Source organism: Musca autumnalis, unplaced genomic scaffold (genome assembly GCF_047663935.1).
Source record: "Musca autumnalis isolate F117 unplaced genomic scaffold, ASM4766393v1 scaffold_5, whole genome shotgun sequence".
Taxonomy (NCBI): domain Eukaryota; kingdom Metazoa; phylum Arthropoda; class Insecta; order Diptera; family Muscidae; genus Musca; species Musca autumnalis.
In genome coordinates this window covers 86,633,703-86,655,577 of record NW_027412088.1, presented here as the reverse complement: position 1 = coordinate 86,655,577, position 21,875 = coordinate 86,633,703, and the positions used below count along the sequence as shown (strand labels likewise).

The 21,875-nt window shown below is 37.5% G+C and overlaps 1 protein-coding gene across 3 annotated transcripts in view; it reads left to right on the top strand.

Moving 5' to 3' along the window:
* The window catches only part of robo1 (roundabout guidance receptor 1), a 401,904-nt gene that overhangs the window by 48,981 nt on the left and 331,048 nt on the right, over positions 1-21,875 (top strand). The window contains exon 1 of one of the 3 annotated variants that reach the window (XM_073989015.1): positions 13,962-13,980. The exons of the other annotated variants lie outside the window; for them this stretch is intronic. The gene's annotated coding sequence lies outside the window, so the exon portion shown is untranslated. Of the gene's footprint in view, positions 1-13,961; positions 13,981-21,875 lie in introns of those variants that run through there. 3 annotated transcript variants of the gene reach the window in all.

Genomic DNA, 21,875 nt, shown 5'->3' with positions numbered 1-21,875 from the left:
TATCAGCCTCTTTCCATTGTCCAATATTTCATTCACATAATTTCCAGAGTGTTGGTCCAAAAAATATTGTCCTTTCCAATTTTCGCATTAAAATGTAATGGGCAGGACAACGGTCATATTTTTCCTCTAAGCGTTTGTAAAAAATACCTTTGGTCTGCTCGTCCTTGTCTTCGTTTAGAACATGAGCGACAATAAAGCTGATGTTGAAGAATTTTGCTTTTATTCGAATCGTAGCAAGATTTGCATTCACCGGGGTGTAGCTGGAGACCAGATTTTTAACCTCCGATTAACTACAAATCCGCAACGAAACTCATGCGTTAAACCAAGGCAATTACACTGTGAACCGAAATTTTGGGGGGTGGAAAATTTCTTTTGCGGATGAAAGCTCTTGGTGAGAATATACAGAACCCAGAAGGACAGATTCGCCGTGAGTCGAGTTTTCGAGATATGGCGTGATGAATATTTTGCTGAAGACCCTATAAGCCCTCAGATATTAGCGTTATATATTTGTCCGCTGTTGTTTTAGCTTATTTTTGAGATCACATTTCTTCAGCCAAATCAAATGAGGATTATTTTCGTGGAGCATTTTGACCTTCTATCTCGCTTCCTTCAATGCCCTTTTCGTCCTTTACTTTAAGAGCCGCTATAAAAGTACCACAAGTTGGCGTTTTTCAGCTACGAAATGTTCCACAAAAATGTAAGCCAGAAAATTTTAGGTACGGCTCTCATTGACAACAAATCTATGTTGTCGCGTTTCGTGGTCGTTTTGAGCATTTACCCTGTTTTTGTTCAGAAAAATACTATATTTTGTTTTTTGTATATTCGTTACAGAACATACAAAAACACAAAACACAGTTTTTTTCTAAGCAAAAAAGGGTAAATGTAAAAAATTACTATGAAAACGCGACAAAATCGATTAGTTGTCAATGAGAGCCGTACTTAAAATTTTCTGGCCTACATTTTTGTAGAACATTTCGAAGCTGAAAAACGTCATCTTGTGGTACTTTTAAGGCGGCTCTTAAAATAAAGGACGTAAAGGACATTGAAGGAAGCGAGATAGAAGGTCAAAATGCTCTACGAAAATAATCCTCATTTGTTTTGGTTGAAGAAATGTGATCTCAAAAATAAGCTAAAACAACAGAGGACAAAGATATAACGCTAATATCTGAGGGCTTATAGGGTCTTCAGCAAAATATTCATCACGCCATATCTCGAAAGTTCGACTCACGGCGGATCTGTCCTTCTGGGTTCTGTATATACTCACCAAGTAATTTCATCCCCAAAGGAATTTTCCACCCCCCAGACTTTGAGCTCCATTTTGTTGCACAGTGTTATAATACGACACTTTCAGGTATTGTTGTGACGCTTTTCCGAATTCATTGTATTTGCCTGTATGGCAGTAATATCGACCTACTTTTCAAGTATATTCGTCATTGCGTAAACTGCACCTTCTCCATAAAGAGTCTGAACATTCAAGGGGCAGATTCGCAGATCATAGTCCTTAATACTAGCCTCCTACAAAATGTTCATGCTTGAATAATATGTAATAAATACAAATCTGTTATGTAAGTATGTATGTATATAAAAATTGTTAATGATTTGATGAGAGGGGTGTGTGTCGAAAAACGTCATCTTGTGGTACTTTTAAGGCGGCTCTTAAAATAAAGGACGTAAAGGACATTGAAGGATGCGAGATGGAAGGTCAAAATGCTCTACGAAAATAATCCTCATTTGTTTTGGTTGAAGAAATGTGATCTCAAAAATAAGCTAAAACAACAGAGGACAAAGATATAACGCTAATATCTGAGGGCTTATAGGGTCTTCAGCAAAATATTCATCACGCCATATCTCGAAAGTTCGACTCACGGCGGATCTGTCCTTCTGGGTTCTGTATATACTCACCAAGTAATTTCATCCCCAAAGGAATTTTCCACCCCCCAGACTTTGAGCTCCATTTTGTTGCACAGTGTTATAATACGACACTTTCAGGTATTGTTGTGACGCTTTTCCGAATTCATTGTATTTGCCTGTATGGCAGTAATATCGACCTACTTTTCAAGTATATTCGTCATTGCGTAAACTGCACCTTCTCCATAAAGAGTCTGAACATTCAAGGGGCAGATTCGCAGATCATAGTCCTTAATACTAGCCTCCTACAAAATGTTCATGCTTGAATAATATGTAATAAATACAAATCTGTTATGTAAGTATGTATGTATATAAAAATTGTTAATGATTTGATGAGAGGGGTGTGTGTCGTTGTAATAACTGACACACTTCTTTGCAACAGCAACAACGCCACAATTTAAAATTATGCCTGCCTGCCGCCAGTTAGTCTCCAGTTCTCTTCTTAATGGCAACGTTAACTAAATGACGACTCTTTGATTTAACCTTCAAATGGGGGACAAAAAATAATTTCCTCATTTAATTTCCCAAACACCCCCTTATTAAAACAATATCTTACAATTCTAGAGGATGCTTCTTCTTCTCGTTTTTCCATTGAAATATTTAAATGAAAATTTAAATTAGATATTTTTGTTTTGTAAACTTCCACAAAAGACTATTGATAGCACCACTCACTCTTTCCCCAGCAAATCGAAATCACTCTGTTTGACGGAAATGAGCCATGTTTTATTCGTTTAGTTTGTTGTAATTGTGGTGGTGATGTAGTGGGTGCAATGGGAGTAAATATGTTGTATGTGTGTGGCTGTAAATATGGTTTGTGGTTAAACTATGTGCGTTGCGTGCTTATTTGGTTTATTGAGTTGGTCTGGGTAACTTCTTCTTGTTTTGTACGCTGTGCAGCATTACAGTGGCCAAAGTGATGACGTTTTTAGAGTTGGAGGTGGGTGGATGGGTGTTCTGTCATTCAATTGTGCTTAATTAAACTCAAGTTGACCAATTTGTATGCAAATGATTCAAAATGATTCATATGCTAATTTAATAACATTTTATGAACTTGCTTGGTCGCCGTTCTAGTTCTCTTACTCCCTTTCATTTTGTTTGCACTGACTGGCATGCCCATTGGCTTTTGTAACTTAAACTATGTGTCATTTAATGGCTCAAAAAACGGATAACACGCGTTTTATATTCTAATTGTTCTTCCCCACCACACCACCCCCCCAAAACAAACACTTTTCCCAAACCTACTTCCACGAAAATAACAAGAAGTGGATAGCAAAACTTCTACAACAAAAATAATAGCAACAAGCCTTATAATATTTGCATAGTAATGATTTAATAATCAAATATGGCATAAATGTTTGAGATAAAGACATTTAAAAGGCAGCCATCCATTCCCTATAAAAAGAAGCAAAAATAAATAAGGCCAAACTCATGAAATGGGCCAACTAAAAAAACTCAAGCCATGACTAAGTTACTTAGTTAAATTTCATTTCTTTGTTTTATTTCATAGACTTTTTATTCCTTAAAATATTTACATAATTTTATTTAAAGTTTAATTGGAAAAAGCAGAAGGAATGACAAATTCGTTGGGACTGTTTATTTTATTCTTAGAAATTGATCCTAAAAGTATGCAATAATTTGTTTTTAAATTTACATAACGCCTAATGGGTAGGCCTTTGATATACTCCTACATGACAATTTGCCATGGATCCGTTTGTAATAAAATTACCCTAAGTTTGGTTGTTGTTGGTACTTTTTGCAAATATTGTTGTTTGGGCATGGAAATTCGAAAGAGAAAAAAATGTCAGAAATTACTTTTTTCTGATTTTTCAAAATAGTCTGGCTTAATCCCTTTTGTTGTTTTAAAATTTAAAACAACAAGTTTATTAGTGGAGAAGGTTTGGCATTGTTCGCAATGAAAAATCAAAATTGTAACAGCTATCCCAATTAAATAAACGCCACCAATGTTCTAATTACTTTTTTCTTTCTTTTTTTCAATTTGCTGTTTAAATGTGATACCAGAAATTATTTATTGATGAATAGGTATGTAGTGTATAAAAGGCTGCTATGGAGGTCCACTATTCTACAAAAGATACCTATGCAGGTGTACTATTTTATAGAAAACTCCTACGGAGGTCTTCGATTGCACAGAAGACCCTACGGAGTCTTCTATTCAATAGAAGACTCCAAAGTAGGCCTTCGATTCTACAGGTTCAACGGAGATCATTTATTCCATAGAAGACCCCTGGGAAGGTCTTCTATTCAATAGAAGACCCTTGCGAAAGTCTTCTATTCTATAGAAGACCCCTACGGAGGTCTTCTATTTTATAGAAGACCCCTGCGGAGGTCTTCTATTCTATAGAAGACCCCTACGGAGGTCTTCTATTCTATAGAAGACCCCTACGGAGGTCTTCTATTCTATAGAAGACCCCTACGGAGGTCTTCTATTCTATAGAAGACCCCTACGGAGGTCTTCTATTCTATAGAAGACCCCTACGGAGGTCTTCTATTCTATAGAAGACCCCTACGGAGGTCTTCTATTCTATAGAAGACCCCTACGGAGGTCTTCTATTCTATAGAAGACCCCTACGGAGGTCTTCTATTCTATAGAAGACCCCTACGGAGGTCTTCTATTCTATAGAAGACCCCTACGGAGGTCTTCTATTCTATAGAAGACCCCTACGGAGGTCTTCTATTCTATAGAAGACCCCTACGGAGGTCTTCCATTCTATAGAAGACCCCTACGGAGGTCTTCCATTCTATAGAAGACCCCTACGGAGGTCTTCTATTCTATAGAAGACCCCTACGAAGGGGTTCTATTCTATAGAATACCACTACGGAGGTCGTTTGTTCTATAGAAGACCCCTACGGAGGTCTTCTATTCTATAGAAGACCCCTACGGAGGTCTTCTATTCTATAGAAGACCCCTACGGAGGTCTTCTATTCTATAGAAGACCCCTACGGAGGTCTTCCATTCTATAGAAGACCCCTACGGAGGTCTTCTATTCTATAGAAGACCCCTACGGAGGTCTTCTATTCTATAGAAGACCCCTACGAAGGGGTTCTATTCTATAGAATACCACTACGGAGGTCGTTTGTTCTATAGAAGACCCCTACGGAGGTCTTCTATTCTATAGAAGACCCCTACGGAGGTCTTCTATTCTATAGAAGACCCCTACGGAGGTCTTCTATTCTATAGAAGACCCCTACGGAGGTCTTCTATTCAATAGAAGACCCTTGCGAAAGTCTTCTATTCTATAGAAGACCCCTACGGAGGTCTTCTATTTTATAGAAGACCCCTGCGGAGGTCTTCTATTCTATAGAAGACCCCTACGGAGGTCTTCTATTCTATAGAAGACCCCTACGGAGGTCTTCTATTCTATAGAAGACCCCTACGGAGGTCTTCTATTCTATAGAAGACCCCTACGGAGGTCTTCTATTCTATAGAAGACCCCTACGGAGGTCTTCTATTCTATAGAAGACCCCTACGGAGGTCTTCTATTCTATAGAAGACCCCTACGGAGGTCTTCTATTCTATAGAAGACCCCTACGGAGGTCTTCTATTCTATAGAAGACCCCTACGGAGGTCTTCTATTCTATAGAAGACCCCTACGGAGGTCTTCCATTCTATAGAAGACCCCTACGGAGGTCTTCTATTCTATAGAAGACCCCTACGGAGGTCTTCTATTCTATAGAAGACCCCTACGAAGGGGTTCTATTCTATAGAATACCACTACGGAGGTCGTTTGTTCTATAGAAGACCCCTACGGAGGTCTTCTATTCTATAGAAGACCCCTACGGAGGTCTTCTATTCTATAGAAGACCCCTACGGAGGTCTTCTATTCTATAGAAGACCCCTACGGAGGTCTTCTATTCTATAGAAGACCCCTACGGAGGTCTTCTATTCTATAGAAGACCCCTACGGAGGTCTTCTATTCTATAGAAGACCCCTACGGAGGTCTTCTATTCTATAGAAGACCCCTACGGAGGTCTTCTATTCTATAGAAGACCCCTACGGAGGTCTTCTATTCTATAGAAGACCCCTACGGAGGTCTTCTATTCTATAGAAGACCCTTACGGAGGTCTTCTATTCTATAGAAGACCCCTATGGAGGTCTTCTATTCTATAGAAGACCCCTACGAAGGGGTTCTATTCTATAGAATACCCCTACGGAATTCGTTTGTTCCCCTCCGGAGGTCTTTTGCTCTATAGAAGACACTTACGGAGGTCTTCTATTCTATAGAAGACCCCTACGGTAGTCTTCTCTTCTATAGAAGACCCTTACGGAGGTCCTATAATCTATAGAAGTCCCCTAAGCAAGCCTTATATCCTGTAGAGGGCTCCTTACGGAAGGGTTTGTCTATTTTATGGAAGAATCCTTCGGAAGTCTTCTATTACAGACTATACATAGGTCTTTTATTATAGACGACTTTTAAGCGTCTATTATAGACGACTTTTAAGCGTCTATTATAGACGACTTTTAAGCGCCTGTTATAGACGACTTTTAGGCGTCTATTATAGACGACTTTTAGGCGTCTATTATAGACGACTTTTAGGCGTCTATTATAGACGACTTTTAGGCGTCTATTATAGACGACTTTTAGCGTCTATTATAGACGACTTTTAGGCGTCTATTATAGACAACCTTTAGGCGTCTTTTATAGACTGCTTTTAGGCGACATTTAGGCATCTATTTTATTATTGGCGGCTTTTAGGCATCTTTCATAGAAGACTTTTAGGCGTCTAAAAATCGTCTGCAGAACTTTCAACTACAAAAATAATTCTATTACTTTTTCCTTCCAATACCAAGATTTCCTACGTTTAGGGATCAACATCCCATTAAATATTTGATGTTTAAAAATGTAATCAATGAAAAAGCGTTATAACAACAATAACAACACCTAGCAATTGCTTTTTCATTTCCTTAATGCGTAAAATTAATTAAATTTTATTTCCTTAGCAGAGAACTGAGAGGAGGGGGGATAAAATCTATACAACGGTAGGTAGATAGATGATGTTGTGTTGTGTCGTACGTCAATCTTAGTTATGGTGGTGGTAGTCAGCTAAGCGACGTGACGCATTTTTAAGCATTTTTCCTGCGCATCACATACTCCAAAAAGAAAGAAACCAAAGTTAGAATAAAATAAAGTAGACACGTGTAAGTGTTGAATTTTGTGAGATTTTCAGGAAAATATTTTTCATTAAGTATTATACAATTTGGTGAAAAATCTAAGGACAATATTTTTTTATTTGTGGTCATAAATTTAAGCTTTCTTAGACTTTTTCTTCTGAATTATTGTCTTAACAGATTGTACAGGGTTGTACCATAAGAGTAGCCATAATTTCCTAAAGCGTGGTCTAGTGGGAAGACCTCTCTCTATATTGGACATTTGGTGCAAGCCATAAAACAAGTTCATGTAACATTATTGACGTTGTTATCATTGCTACTTGGAGGAGGGGAGTTACTTACTTATTGAGTAAATTTTTTATTGGCGCTTTCATTTCCCATCTCCCTTCTTGAAAAAAGGCGTAACTTTTTGTTAACGAGATGCCATAAAAATCCATTTGTTCGTCTACCAATGTAAATAGACAAACCCGATGTTAGTCTGGCAGGCAGGCTTCTTAATGCCTACTTTTAATGTTCAGCTTAGCTAGGTTGGGTTTGTTTCTTTTTTCGGTTTTTATTTATGGACCATCGTGATAATTGCAGGTCTTTGCAGAAGGCGTCTTTTGGTCTGTCACAAGTGTTTGTGTATTTGAGGGAAAAAACAAACACAGTTTCTAAGACATGTCTAAGCCATAAAATTGAAATAAAAGAATTATTGCTAAATGGCTAAATGTTCCGCATGGGTTTTGTTAGTTTCGTGAAGGAACTGGGGGCTGCAATAAAATAAAAATAATAAAAATTATTTATTTTTTAATATTTTTCTTTATGATTTTTAATTTTTTTACACTAAATTTGTTATAGGACAATAATTTCGACTCAGCCCATTTCACATTTTTGACTTTATGATGGAAATCTTGTAGTAATATTGCCACTTTTTTCTGAGACTTTTTCTTGTTAAAAAAAAACATTTTTATATAAGAAAATCTAATTACTATGTAAATCCATTACAATTTCTCTTTGTCTTTCTTTTGCTGAGCCACACAAAAGTCCAATAAATTAAATCATAAAATCCCCACATCGCTGACATTCCATTACAACTGAAGCCACAACATGTGATATTCAATTGCATTCATAAAAAATCATGTACATATTTTATGACAAAAAAATCAAATAAAATTACAAAAATTATAGCCGAAAAATTTAATAATACACATAAATTCCATAATTTATAATACATAAATAACAACAACAGCAACAACTACAACTTTCAAACAACAAACCCATCCACAAACCGACAAATAATGTCATAGCTTGAGCTATAAATGTCATTACCGTCATGTAATGGAACAAATAATGGTCTGTCCACCAACACCACCACACTGCAGCAATACCCCAAAAACTGAAAATCCAATTTGGGAAAAATACATTACTATTCTCAATATTGTTGGTAATTCGTAAATGCCAAATTTCATTACAATTTCTATCCATAAAAAATAAGAAAATGACAAAAAGCAAGACAATGAAGAAAAACCAAAGAACTAAGTTGAGAGACTATAACCCCTCCACCCATCCAAATGGACACACACAGCTGTGTTGAGTTTGAAATAAAAGAAATAAGCTGGTCTACAAAAATAGTTAACCATGAAATTAAAAAATATTTATGGTCCTGTCTTCTTCTCCATCGAATTTCTTATCAATTCCCTTCCCCCATTGAACTCCCATCCACCTTAGTTATTCCTTTACGCACACACTTAAATAACATTTAGCCAACCAAGCAAAACAACAAATACATGCGGAAGTAAGAAATATCTAAAGCCTACTTTAAGGTGTTGTTGACTGTTATTTTTTGCTAAAGCAATGATTTTTGAGTGTGCAAGTGTGTGCAGAGAAAGGCAGCAACCGAGGGTTCAGGTTACGCTTTAACACTTGTTAAGGCATTACTTAAGAATATTATTTTTGTGTCTTTTCCCTTTTCCGCCTTATTCGTTCCCCCGTTGCTGCTGTTATTTTTTTTTTCCACCCTTAAAAATGGCAAACGTCTTACAATTGTATCTTCACATTACTGTTATGAATGTGCCGCAGCCCTCTGTTCATTCTTTCCCTTGGCCTTAACTGTTAATATTGTTGCGTTTTGATATTTTGCTTCCGTGTGGATACAAATTTCGCCGTTCGTCGACTGGAAGGCAAGCAGATGTTTGTTTGTTAGTCATGAATATTTTCTGCCTCTTTGGCACTGAAGAAATGTCAATTTCAATAATAACTTTCACCTTGTCTAAACATACATACACATATACACACATATACACCAAAATATATGCTTCGCTGTTTAGTTAGACCTAAAAGTATGCATCAGACTTCTTGCTGCAAACGGGAGAAAAAATCCATAAAATCAACATTTTATGGAGTCTAATGACATAGTGGGCTACAGTGGGACACAATTGCTGCGCTTACATAAACATATCGATTCAGGTCCATCAATTCTGTTATTATTTTTTGTTTTGTACTGTCATAGGCTTAGGATATTTAGCTGCCGGCAAATCTATTTTACTTGTTAACATGGGCTTCTAAAGATCGAACAAGAATCTTAAAGCATGTTTTTGGACGTAGGTCCACATTTCGTATAGCGGACATTTAACGGTTTATCGACGGTGGTTACACCCACAGCCTTGCATTTCCTGAGTACTTCTGCAATCTAAAATTTCAGTGCAAATAGTAGTATTAGAGCAGAGTTCACCAACAACTACAAATGCAACCGCTCCGTTTGTGTTGGGCACACATACGAGATTATCTCTCCCTCTCTCGATAAGCATCGTGTGCGTTAATTCATTGCTTTCTTGTTCCCTGCAAGCAAAAACCGGAAGTGGCTCAGGCGTGCCGCCTAGGCGATGAAAAGTGACCTGAAGTGACCTCAGTTGTGAAGAAATGAACCACGCCCGCGTGTCGTATTGAAAGTCACTCCAGCGACACTTCTTGAAGATCATTTCCTCGATAGTTCTTGGAATTAAATTTTTTTTTTTTTATTTTGGTTTTTATTTTTTTTTTAATTTTTTTATTTTTATTTTTTTAATTACGCTCTTTTCGAGAAGTTATTGTTTGGAATTTGTCATTTTAAAAATGTGATTTTGTTTTGTTGACTGACTTGGGAAGCGAACACGGAGTGCAGAGCTAATATGCTTACCACTGCACCACCGTCTCTGTTTGTGTAATTCACCAACGATCTTCCTTGGCGTGTCTCCGGAATGACCTCTTAGGCGAGAAACTCACTTCCAAATTCTGGCAGGGTTAGAAAACAAAGAAGATGATCGGTGGTGAGATTTACGTTGAAACTCACCACAAATGAGATCGTGTGTCTTCACAAAGTAAGGCAGCCAAGATCACCCATATACGTTAACGTGACGGCAACAACAACATAGGTTCTCTTTATTCTCATCTGACTCTCTCAGAGAGACTAATTCACAAAATATTTTGACCACCGCCGCAGTAATGGCTCGCGAGCCCCGTGGTGAAGACCATTGTATTAGAGACACGTCTTTCGGGCTTGGTTATATAATCTATTTTTTAGGTTGCCAAATTAAGTTGTCAACATGGGATTCTAAAGACCGAACGAGAATCTTAAAATCTGTTCTGGGACGTAGGTCCACATTTCGTATAGCAATCATTTGAAATTTGATTATACCCACATCCTCCTAATGTTGGCTTGTATTTTCTAAGTATTTCAGCAATCTGCAATTTCTGTACAAATGGTAGTATTAGCTACACGTCTTTCGGGCTCGGCTACAATAGAGAGGTCGCTTACCATATTTATTTTTTAGGTTGCCGATTTAAGAACTTAAACCGTAAATCTATGTATTGCTAGAGTTACCATGGCATTCCTGTTACAGATAACCATATTCCCCCGGTCCCGGTCGTACCATGTTGTTGTTGTTGCAACAGGATATATTATGATTGTATGTTCGTTTTCCTATTAAATTCGGCGCTGGGCTCTATCTTCAGGTCCAGGAATGTGGCTGCTTCGATAAGTTGTAACCACAAAGCTACTGGAGATAGTTGAATATGTTTGACAGAACTGTTGAAAGGGTGCAGTGCAACGTGCGGACCGGCAGCGCATGCTGGCATCCCTGCTTGGCTTTAGTAGCGGGACCACCCCGTAACCGATGGGTTGAGAACTTTCGTAACAGACGCAACTCCCAGCAAATCCAGCTGTTTCAGCATGAACATATCGTCAGGGCCTAACGCTTTGTATGATTTAGCGAACCCGTTGGCATTTGCAACACCATGAATTGTGGTGTTTCCTCCTCGGCAAGAAGAGATCTAATGCTTCATAGTACTCTTATTTTCGCCATGTCACTCTCGGGGTGCACTACAAATTGTCGATTAAAATAGAATGCGAACCTCTTCGAATTAGTCAACGTAAGGTTGCCATATGTGACTAAGGTCCTATCTTTCTTCTTTCCAGGGTTCGAGAGTCACATAACCGTTGCCCACAATTCACACTTCCGGCTCCAATTTTGCAACACTTCAGATGATCTAGCCACATTATCCGCTTGTGCTACCCACCAACCCATTAACTTCTAGTGTTTGTTCCTTAACTCTGGGGTCACTAGGATTGGATCGGCGAAGCTCCTCACACACATTCCCTAATGTGGTATCACTTCACGTATTCGACCAGCAGGTATATAGCAAGCGGCTGCAGCCGTCATGATGTTCCGGCACAACCTTTCTGCTACCCGAATATCAAAAGGGTTAAGCAGTTCTCTGAAGCGGTGCTGGATGAAATCTCTAAAACTGAGCTCTTTAGTTATACCTATAGTCGTACCATGGCTTTCTTATGTTAAGCTTTTGGTACCCAAGCACGGATTTTTTTCTTAGCTGAAAGTAATTGGAACCGTATGTACTTTCATCAAGCAATTTAGTACGTGGATTGGATAGTTCTGCGGCTGTCTGTTGTGTTTGCAGCTTTCTGCAGCCCAATTATTGAGTTATGTGAATTTGAAGTTTTGTCCAATGTATCGAAGTGTGGCCTATGATGCACCAAATGAAAAGATTTAGTGCATATTTTCCTCATTTTGTTTCCAAAAGGTCAAATTTCGTCCCTCCTTTCCACCAAAATGAATTTCAATGAACTTTAGTGCTGCTAACCTACGAAAAATTCCATGCGCATGAAAGCCTGAACGTCTTCTCTGGCTTGCGCGTGACAGTCGAACTAAACTTTGTCGACGCCATCATACTTTAGCGTTTTCTTACATACCTCGTTCCCACTGTTTTATTTATTCCTTCCTTTTTGCACTTAACTTTGCTTCATTAAAACAAGAATATGCTTATGCTGCCGCTCTCCCCCAAAGACTCCCTATATCTTCCCTTCTTCTTCTTCTTCTTCTTGCAATACAGACGACTACAGACCATGTGATAAAAATGTCGTTATTTCAGAAGCTTTTTTTCCTCTTCTATTCCCTTCTGAGAAATATATGTAAAATTTGTTTGGGTGGTTGGGTGATGTATACCCAAAGCCTTACACATTTCCAAAATACAACCAGGTATTTTTGCCAAATGTGTATATTTATATGAATGTTTCGTATGTATTAAAGAGTGTGTGTGTTGTCTGGCTACAACCCCTCAATTTTTATGCATTTAGAAGGCTAGTTAGTTTTTATTTTTGTTTTCAAATAAACACACACATACACTGAGACGACGTACAGGCATATATTTTCTTCTTCCGTTTTTTTCATTTTGGCCAAAATTGTATATTTTTCGGTAAAAACATGTTTAGTTCATTTTTTCTGTATATTTGAGAATTGTTGGTAGGTATATTTCTGTATGTGCTGAATTGTGGTGTTAAAACAATCAATGGCTCAATGTTGTTTTATAACAACTCCCCATCTATAAGGATACCCAACAACATGGGTACAAACATACTTATGTATGGGTGTGGGACTATATTAGCCTCCTCAATGCCATTGCTTGCTTGATGGTGTTCGCTTATCCCTTTGTCCCCACCCGTTTTATGGCAAATATATACATTCTTCTATGAATCTCATGAATCATTTACCTCAAAGGCAATAATAGTTATTTTTTCGATTTACCTTTTTTATTTTATTGTGGCTTGTGGTCGACGAGGGAGAGTAAATGTTAGGAATCCAATGGTATCATTAGAAATGAAAAATTGCTTAAATAATAACCCCAAAAGTAGCTTCATATAGTATGTATTATATACATGTTTTTGTTTGTATACTAAAAATAATATAATATTATTATAGGATTGTTTTGGCCTACCTAACACCTAAAAAATATGCAACACAATCGTATAATGAATAAAGCCACAATGGCAACAGTTATAGAAGAATGGAACTTGGTTATATTGTATGCTACATAAGTGGAATCATTAGAAGTCGTATTAAAGCACTTTGCTCTTCGTTTCGTTGATTATAAGGGAATTTGCTTTCTTTTTAGGGTGGTGGGAAACTCATTAAAAATAATGAACTATTATGGAAAAAAATAAGAAAAGAAAAAAAATCATACAGTCAAAGATACTTTCGGTCTTCGTAAATAATCTAACAAAGTATATAAGAATTATAAATAAAATAATTAATGAGATCCTACAAATCTTAAATTTTTGTCCTGTAATTGAATTTTCCTAAAAGGGTGTTTTATAATTTTGTCAAACCGAAATTCTTCATATAGAAAATTAAATGTCGTAGAAAAAATGGGAGAGTAGAGCCCTTCTAAGAAATTTCTTAGTAAAAAAATATTAAAAAAAAAATATTAAATTGAACAGTTTTAAATCAATAGGTAATAATAAAGCAATGAACAATTCCATAGGAATCGTTATTACACGCTAAGCAAATTACGAAATTCTAAAATTCTTATTAAATTATACCTTCTACCTTCTTTTATATATCTTGTTTGTAATAATTCAAAATTCCTTTTTTATTTGCAGGTACAATTTATATTCCAATTGGTTTTCAAGCAGAGTAAGTAACGATAATTAAACAAGTATCAAAAAGCTTTGTCGAAAGAGATTTGCCCTCAACCTGTTAGTGTATTAAAAAACAATAACATGAGTGGTGGACCTAATAGTTTGGTGACACAATAAGTTTTGAAAGTTGCCAGCGTATATTTTTAGGCAATCGTGGGGTTGGTATCATAAACCGTGGCTTATATTATCCCATTGACAGTTTACAGCGAATATATTTATACCATTTTAACACTGTAGTGAGAGTAATATATGAAGGAGTGCTTCTAAATATCGGCCATTTCGGGGAAAATATCTCAGTCTTCTCCTGACGATGCTGTTGTATGATTACAATGACTACTGATAGGGGCAGTTGCGCTAAACTGGATAAAAGCACAAAAGTGTAAAATTTTTGAGGAGGATGTACCTAAAGAAATGCATCGGCAGAGTCAATCGTGGAAGTGGATACATTTGTGGGAGTTATTCATGCAAACATGACCACAAGAGGCTAAATTTTACAAGGAGTAACTTCAAAATGATCCTTAAACAGCTCTTAAACGACACATAGGTTGGACTTATATCAGTCACTCTTTTTGTTTATCGCGACCAACAGTCCTTTACATCAGGGAACATCGGCTTATCCACGATGTTCAAAATATCGCAGTAAATCCTCAAAATACCCAACATCTGGCGCTACAGTTATATGGGAGCTATATCATAACATAGACCTATGTTCACATTTTTTGGTGCAGAAGATATATAACCAACGAGAACCTCCTATGTCAAAATTCAGGTTATTTGGTCTGAAAATGTGGACAAACCCCCCGAAATACTGAAAATCGGGAGGTACCTAAAACGGGGCCTATACCCAAACGTGGACCTATGTCCAAAATTTTTGGTGGAAACGTTTAGTGACCACTAGAAACCCTAAGTACCAAATTACAACTAATTTGGAAGGAAAGGGGTGGCTTAAATCCTCAAAATACCGAATATCAGGAAGTACCGTTATATGGAGGATACACCAAAATATGTACCGATGTTGTTCATATTTAGTCCATTATTACCCACGGATACAGACTGAGTTTGTACAAAATTTCAGAAAGATTTCTCCATTCATTTCCAAGTTATTAATTTCGCGCCGCTAGATGAGTCATTTCGAACACTGTGCGCCGTGGGATTGCCTCATCGATGACATCATGCATATGTTATAGGAACAATTTCTACATAGCTGACGTAGTCTGGTTCTTCTATCTGAGGAATATGAAAATATACTCCGATAAATCCACTGCCACACTGTTCAAAACTTGGACGGAGAAAATAATTCTCCTCCTGAACATATTAGTCGATGGTGCCCTGATTTCGAGCACTAACTATCGAAAAAATATAATAGCTCACTTCGTGTAAAAGCTACGGTAATTTATTGAAACGGTTCTTAAAGTCAACGATCCTACCTACCTAAGAAAAAAACAACTGTGTGCCGTGAGTTTCCTTGCCACGATCCAGTGGACACACTTCCCCACCCAGGCACTTCAGGAGAGATCTTCATGATCTGGAGAGAGAGGTCCAATGGTATACGCGAGAACCTCTACGAGCAACGAGCCTATCAGCCAGATTAGCATTAATATGGATACCGTTGCGCAGCCAGTAATCGGAAACCATCCCCCATCCATGGCAGCAGAAGAACCACAAATTACAACGCAAACACGAGTGGATTTAACCCAGTTAAGATCCGAATGATACCCAACACATGCCCTACATGTGGTTTGGGACCTCGCGGCAAGCTGTATTTGTTTGATTGCTCAGCTAAACCCCCTCACCAGTATCCCGATTCTCTATGAACGCATAAAATCCAGGTTGCAAATTTTTGAATCTGGATACAGAGGAACTAGATCTAGATACCCAAGGCATATTGAATAAGGTAGCCGACTCACGCCAGCTGATTGAACATAAAATGTCAAAAATTGTTGTAAAAAATGTACAACAACAATTCTTCATACAAAACCATAACAAATTTTGACGTTTAAAGTGTACAACAAGAGGTTTTTTGTTGTTGCCATTTGACGAATAGGTTACCTGTTAAATCTGCCTTGTAGATAACTGTATAAAATATACGAACAAACAAAAGGGTATGTATGTTGGATTCCGGCATTTCACGATAATTCGGACTTAATAAAATGTAAACTTAATACTTTTGGTACACAAGTTTAAATTTGTAAGGGTTTTAACTATTCTTAGGGCACAATTTCTGTCTTAATTTTGCTGTCCCCACTTCGAGGCTTAATGTCAAATTACAAGGATATTATGAGATAATTATATAATAACGAAGTCGTTAAATTTAATTTACCCCTTGTCTCACATATTTAATCAAATATTTATCAATTATGAGCAATTTTGTACCAATTTAACAAAACGGGTTTAAACCGGTTAACCTGTTTTGAAAATTTTCGAAAACCGGTTTTAAAAAAAATTGAAAATTTCGGTTAACCGAAAACCGTTTTGTTTGGAAAACCCGGTTTTTGGACAACTGCTTCTGGTCATTACAGAAGCCTATATAAAAAATAAACTATTAAATCAGTTTGAAGTTCGTTGGCACCCATTTAACCCATTTCGGCATTCAACTGTAGCCATTAAAGATCACATCATCACTTTTTGCAACTTGTTTGAAACCCTCCAAAACTTCACTTAAACTTATTTTTTTTTCGACTTCCCTCAATTATGCTGCTCTTGTAAGCGCCCATTTTATGGCTTCATTCGTATATGAATCATTATTGTCATTATGCTTTATCCTAGAAACAAGAAAAAACATACCAACATATGTGTCGCTGCAATAATCTGTCTTTTAAAAATAAAATCCCGCAAGAAACATGAAAAATTAAGAAAAATATTTTCTTATTTCTTGGTGCTTAATGCTTTCTTTTTTTGCCACAACAAGAAGATGAAAGCAGCAAAAAAGAAAACTCAAAAAAGATTTTAAATCTTAAATGTATAATGCCTTACAATAATCTGCAAGTGCAACTGTGGATGATACTTCAACACTTTTTTTGGTTTTGGGTGATGGGCTATATTTTAAGTTAGCTTTTCTCTCTCTCCCTTTCCTTGATGGTTTTTGCTTCATGGCGGTCGTTATAAATTAAGAAAAATGTTTGTAAAGGCGTTGCAAACATATAGCGGCAATATGTTCCTATAAATATCCAAGCAATAAATAATCGCCTAAAAATTCCCAGGGATGAAGGTTTATCCTCGTCCGCATATCCCGCAAACGCAATGTCATAATGAGCCAGCCATTGCTTGGGAATGGGGGTGGAGAATATTTTGCTGCGTTCAAGAATTTTTTTTAAGTTAATGTATATAAGTAAGTATATAATAATTTGACATTCATCATAGTGTAATGAATCGAATATCGTGTGTTCCCAAACTCCGAGGGGACAACATAACACTTTGCAACGGGGGGATTAAGCTCCTCAGCGTAAAGTCGGCATGCAGAATGTAAAACTCTTCGAATATTCGTGTAGGAATTTGTTCGACTCGCCGTTCGATAACATTAGAACTGGGCGTATAAAGAGTGGTTTCATCGAAGGCTGAGGTTAGCTCAGCCGCTGCCAGGGTCGACTCAAGGACCCACAAACTACTTTAGGATGAGACACGATGGCAGTGTGCTTCAGTGCTTTTTCATATAATTTCGTAAACATAAGATTCAGATGTTGTTGTTGTAGTATATGTTGGTAAAATTGGGGAACAGCCCCGGGTGGAATCGCTTCGATCGGTCGGTATCAATTATGCGGCAATCGGCTGATACCAGACGGGGTTGATCGTCGACAGTCAGTCGATAACACTCGGCTCGGCAATAGTGAGATCGACAATCCTCTTATTGGCAGTCCTCGCTCGGCAGGACCGGTAGTTCCCGATGTTGAGGGTACCGCACGGCTCCGTGTTATTCGAATTGCTGTCTTCGGGTGTTGGGTTCGGCTCGGTAGTCTTCGGCTGTGGAGTTCGGCTTGGTAGTCTTCGGGTGTTGGGTTCTGTAGTCTTCAGGTGTGAACTTCAGTTCGTTCCTATTCGAATTGCTGCTCTGTAAAGAAAAAGAGTCGGGTGTGGTTAGACTACAGAGCGAACGAATCGCAGAGAGCGAACGAATCTGCAGGAGCGAACGAATCGGCAGGCGCGAACGAATCGACGGAAGCGAACAAATCGACAGGGGCAAACGATTCGACAGGAGCGAACGAATCCTAGGATGTTTGATTTTGAATATTGAAAATACCGATTTGTCGGTATTTTGGAGGTGTTAGCCTCCATATCCAACCGAAATAGCTTAAATATGGCATTCAGTCTTCGTTGGGTGTATTAAAGTTTCCAACTTAAATTTGTTGGTATAGATCCATGTTATCATATAGCCGCCCCCATAGAAGGCTACCTCGCGATTTTCGGTATTTTGAACGTTGTGGCCTCAATATTCCATTGAAATGGTAAAATTTGGTTTTTAGTCTTCTTTAGGGTTATACAACTTTATACCTGAAATTTGTAGGTGTAGGTCCACGTTTTGTTATAGCCCCAATAGAACAGTACCTCCCGATTTTCGGTATTTTGAATGTTGTGGTGTCAATATAGCACTGAAATGGCTGGAATTTGGTATTTAGTCTTCGTTAGGGGTAAACAACTTTTCACCCGAAATTTGTCTGGATAGGTCCACGTCTTCATGTAGCCCCCATAAAACGGTACCTCCCGCTTTTCGGAATTTTAAAGGTGGTGGCCTCAATATGCAACTGAAGTGTCTTTAATTTGGCATTTAGACTTTGTTGGAGGTATACAACTTTCCACCTGAAATTTGTTGGTATAGGTCCACGTCTTCATATATTCCCCATAGAACGGCACCTTCCGATTTTAGGTATTTTGAACGTTGTGGCCTCAATATCCTCCCTAAATGGCTGAAATTTGGTATATAATCTTCTTTGGGGGTATACAACTTTCCAGCTGAAAATTGTCGGTATAGGTGCATGTCTTTATATAGCTTCCATAGCACGTTGCCTCCCGACTTTCGGTATATTGAAGTTTTTGCCCTAAATATAACTCCCAAATGGCTGATACTAAGTCTTCGTTGGACGTATACAACTTTTCACCTAAAATTTGTTGGTATAGGTCCACATCCTTATATATCCCCATAGCGAGGTACCTTGAGATTTTCGGTATTTTGAAGGTTGTGGCCTCAATATCCAATCAAAATGGCCTTACTTTATCCTTGAGTCTTCGTTGTGCGTATCAATGTTTCCACCTGAAATTTGTTGGTATAGGTTCACATCTTCATATAGCACCCATAGAAGGCTACCTCTCGATTTTCAGTATTTTGATGGTTTTAGCCTCAATATATCACTAAAATGGCTGAAATTGAGTATTTAGTCGTCATTAGGGTTATACAACATTTCACCCGAAATTTGTCGTTGACGTGGACCTAGTCTTCATATAGTCCCCATAGAACGGCACCTTCCGATTTTAGGTATTTGGAACGTTGTGGCCTCAATACACCCCCGAAATGACTGAAATCAGGTATTTAGTCTTCTTTAGGGGTATACAACCTTCCAGCTGAAATTTGTCGGTAGTGGTCCATGTCTTCATATAGTCCCCATAGAACCGTACCTTCCGATTTGAGTTATTTTGAAGGTTACGGCCTCAACATCGCACCGAAATGATTGAAATTTTATATTAAGTCTTCGTTGGAGGCATGTAACTTTTCAACTGAAATTTGTCGGTATATGTAAATGTCTTCATATAGCCCCTATAGAACGGTACCTCCAGGTTTTCCGTATTTTGAAGGTTTGTGGCCTCAATGTCCAACTGAAATGGCTCAAATTTGGCAATCATTCTTCGTCAGTATATTTCCACCTCTTCGTATAGCCCCCGTAGAACGGAACCTCCCGATTTTCGGTATTTTGAAGGTTGTAACCTAATATTCAACCGAAACGGCTTAAATTTGGTATTTAGTCTTCGTTGGGGTATAAAACTTTCTAACTTAAATTTGTTGGTATACTTGAACGTCTTCATATAGCCCCAATATAATGGTATATCCCGATTTTCGGTATTTGAAAAGTTATGGTCGCAATATCCAACCGAAGAGGCTTAAATTTGGCATTTTGTCTTCGCTGGTGGTAGTAAACTTTCCACCTGAAATTTGTCGGTACAGGCTCACATTTTCATTTAGCCCTCATAGTACCTCCCGATTTTCTGTATTTGGAAAACCAAACTATTCAACCGGAATAACTGAAAGTGTAACTATTGGTCCATGTTTTGGAAAAGAACAACGGTGAGCTTTTTTAAAGGGTTTCGCTAAATTTTTCTTCTGTAGTGGATGTAACTTGGTATTTTGGAATCTCAAATGGTAGAACAGAAATTTGTCAATATAAAATGATTATCATCAGTTATGATATTCTGCTCCTCCAAGGAATAAGCCTTAACGTAGAGGAAGAGCTTAGTACTTTCCTAAGCGTAAAGGAAAGTAACTGATTATATTTACTTCAATACAGTTCGTGGTGAACCATATAAAAAGTTCGGTCCGGCCCACTTGTTTTTATTAGTTTTTAATATTCTTTGGAAACGATGTTTGTCATAGCATTTCAACAGCTTGTTGCCTCTTCTGAAATTGCACAAGTGAGAAATCTAGAAATCAATACTAAGAAATGAGTCTGTTTCATATGGCGCAGATGACTCAGTGAATCTGAATTTCGGCTGTCGACAAACCTTACCCAACATTGCAATAAAAACCTCACCAATATAAACAAAATATTATTATTTTTTAATATTTTTTTCGTTTTGTTATTTACAAAAGAAACATTGAAAACATGATTTTATTATGTTTTTCCTGTTACCAAATCCACACCACATCAACACCACCACCCAGGAAGAAGTAAGAAAATTAGATGTTGGTGATGGCGGTGGTGAGGGGAGTAGAGTAGTATTTTCCAAAAAACAAACGAATTTCAGTCACGTTTTAAATGTTTCATGTTATTTTTTCACTTCAGATGTCTGTCTGTCTGCCTCCAGTTGGTTGGTTGGTACGCCACTCTGTCTGGCCTCAGTTGCTGGGCCAGCAGGGAAAAGAGAGTCACTCAGTCTGTTGTCGTATATGGCGTTAAGTAATAAAATAATAATAATATTTTTTTATTGTTTATCTATGTGTTTGGCAACAATGTCTTAACAATTTCTTTTATTGGTTTATTTGTTGTTTATTGCATTTGAATTTTATTTGCCAGGCGGAGACAGACGACAACATTTGCCATAGCTAGCTAGCTGGCTATGGTTGGACGCCACAGTTTGAACAAGAAATTTTATTTAAATATTAATAATATTTAAGAGAACTTGTCACGTTCATTGTAACAACATTTGTTATTAAACAATATTCAAATATTTTAGGACAGATACACCCACCCACTCCTTTTCATTGCTCCCGAGGAATAAAATTATTTTGTTTTTTTTACCAATCACTGTAACAAAGTGTCTGAATGTCATTGTGACATCATCACAGTCACATTGCTATCAATTTTGTAACAAAACAAAAAAACGGGAACAACAATAACAAATTGGAAAAGACATCACCATTACAGAGAATGTCAGTCATTTAGTCAACCAGCATTTAGCATTCGGTGATAGTTGTTTGTTGTTGTTTTATTCACACTGTTATATTGAGAGATATTCTGCCAAAATAAATATCTGACAATTTTTATTTTTTCGCTGACAAATGGTTTCATTTTATTTACACAGAACAAAAAAAACTAAAGTAATATTCCCATGTTAACATTTCTGTCTATGTCACTTTGTCCGCTGGACCTGTGACAATATCGTTAAGTTGATGTGACAGTGACAGGTATGGTCCATGTTATGCAAATGTTTTTTTTTTTCTGAAATGTTTTCAAAAAAAGAACACATTGT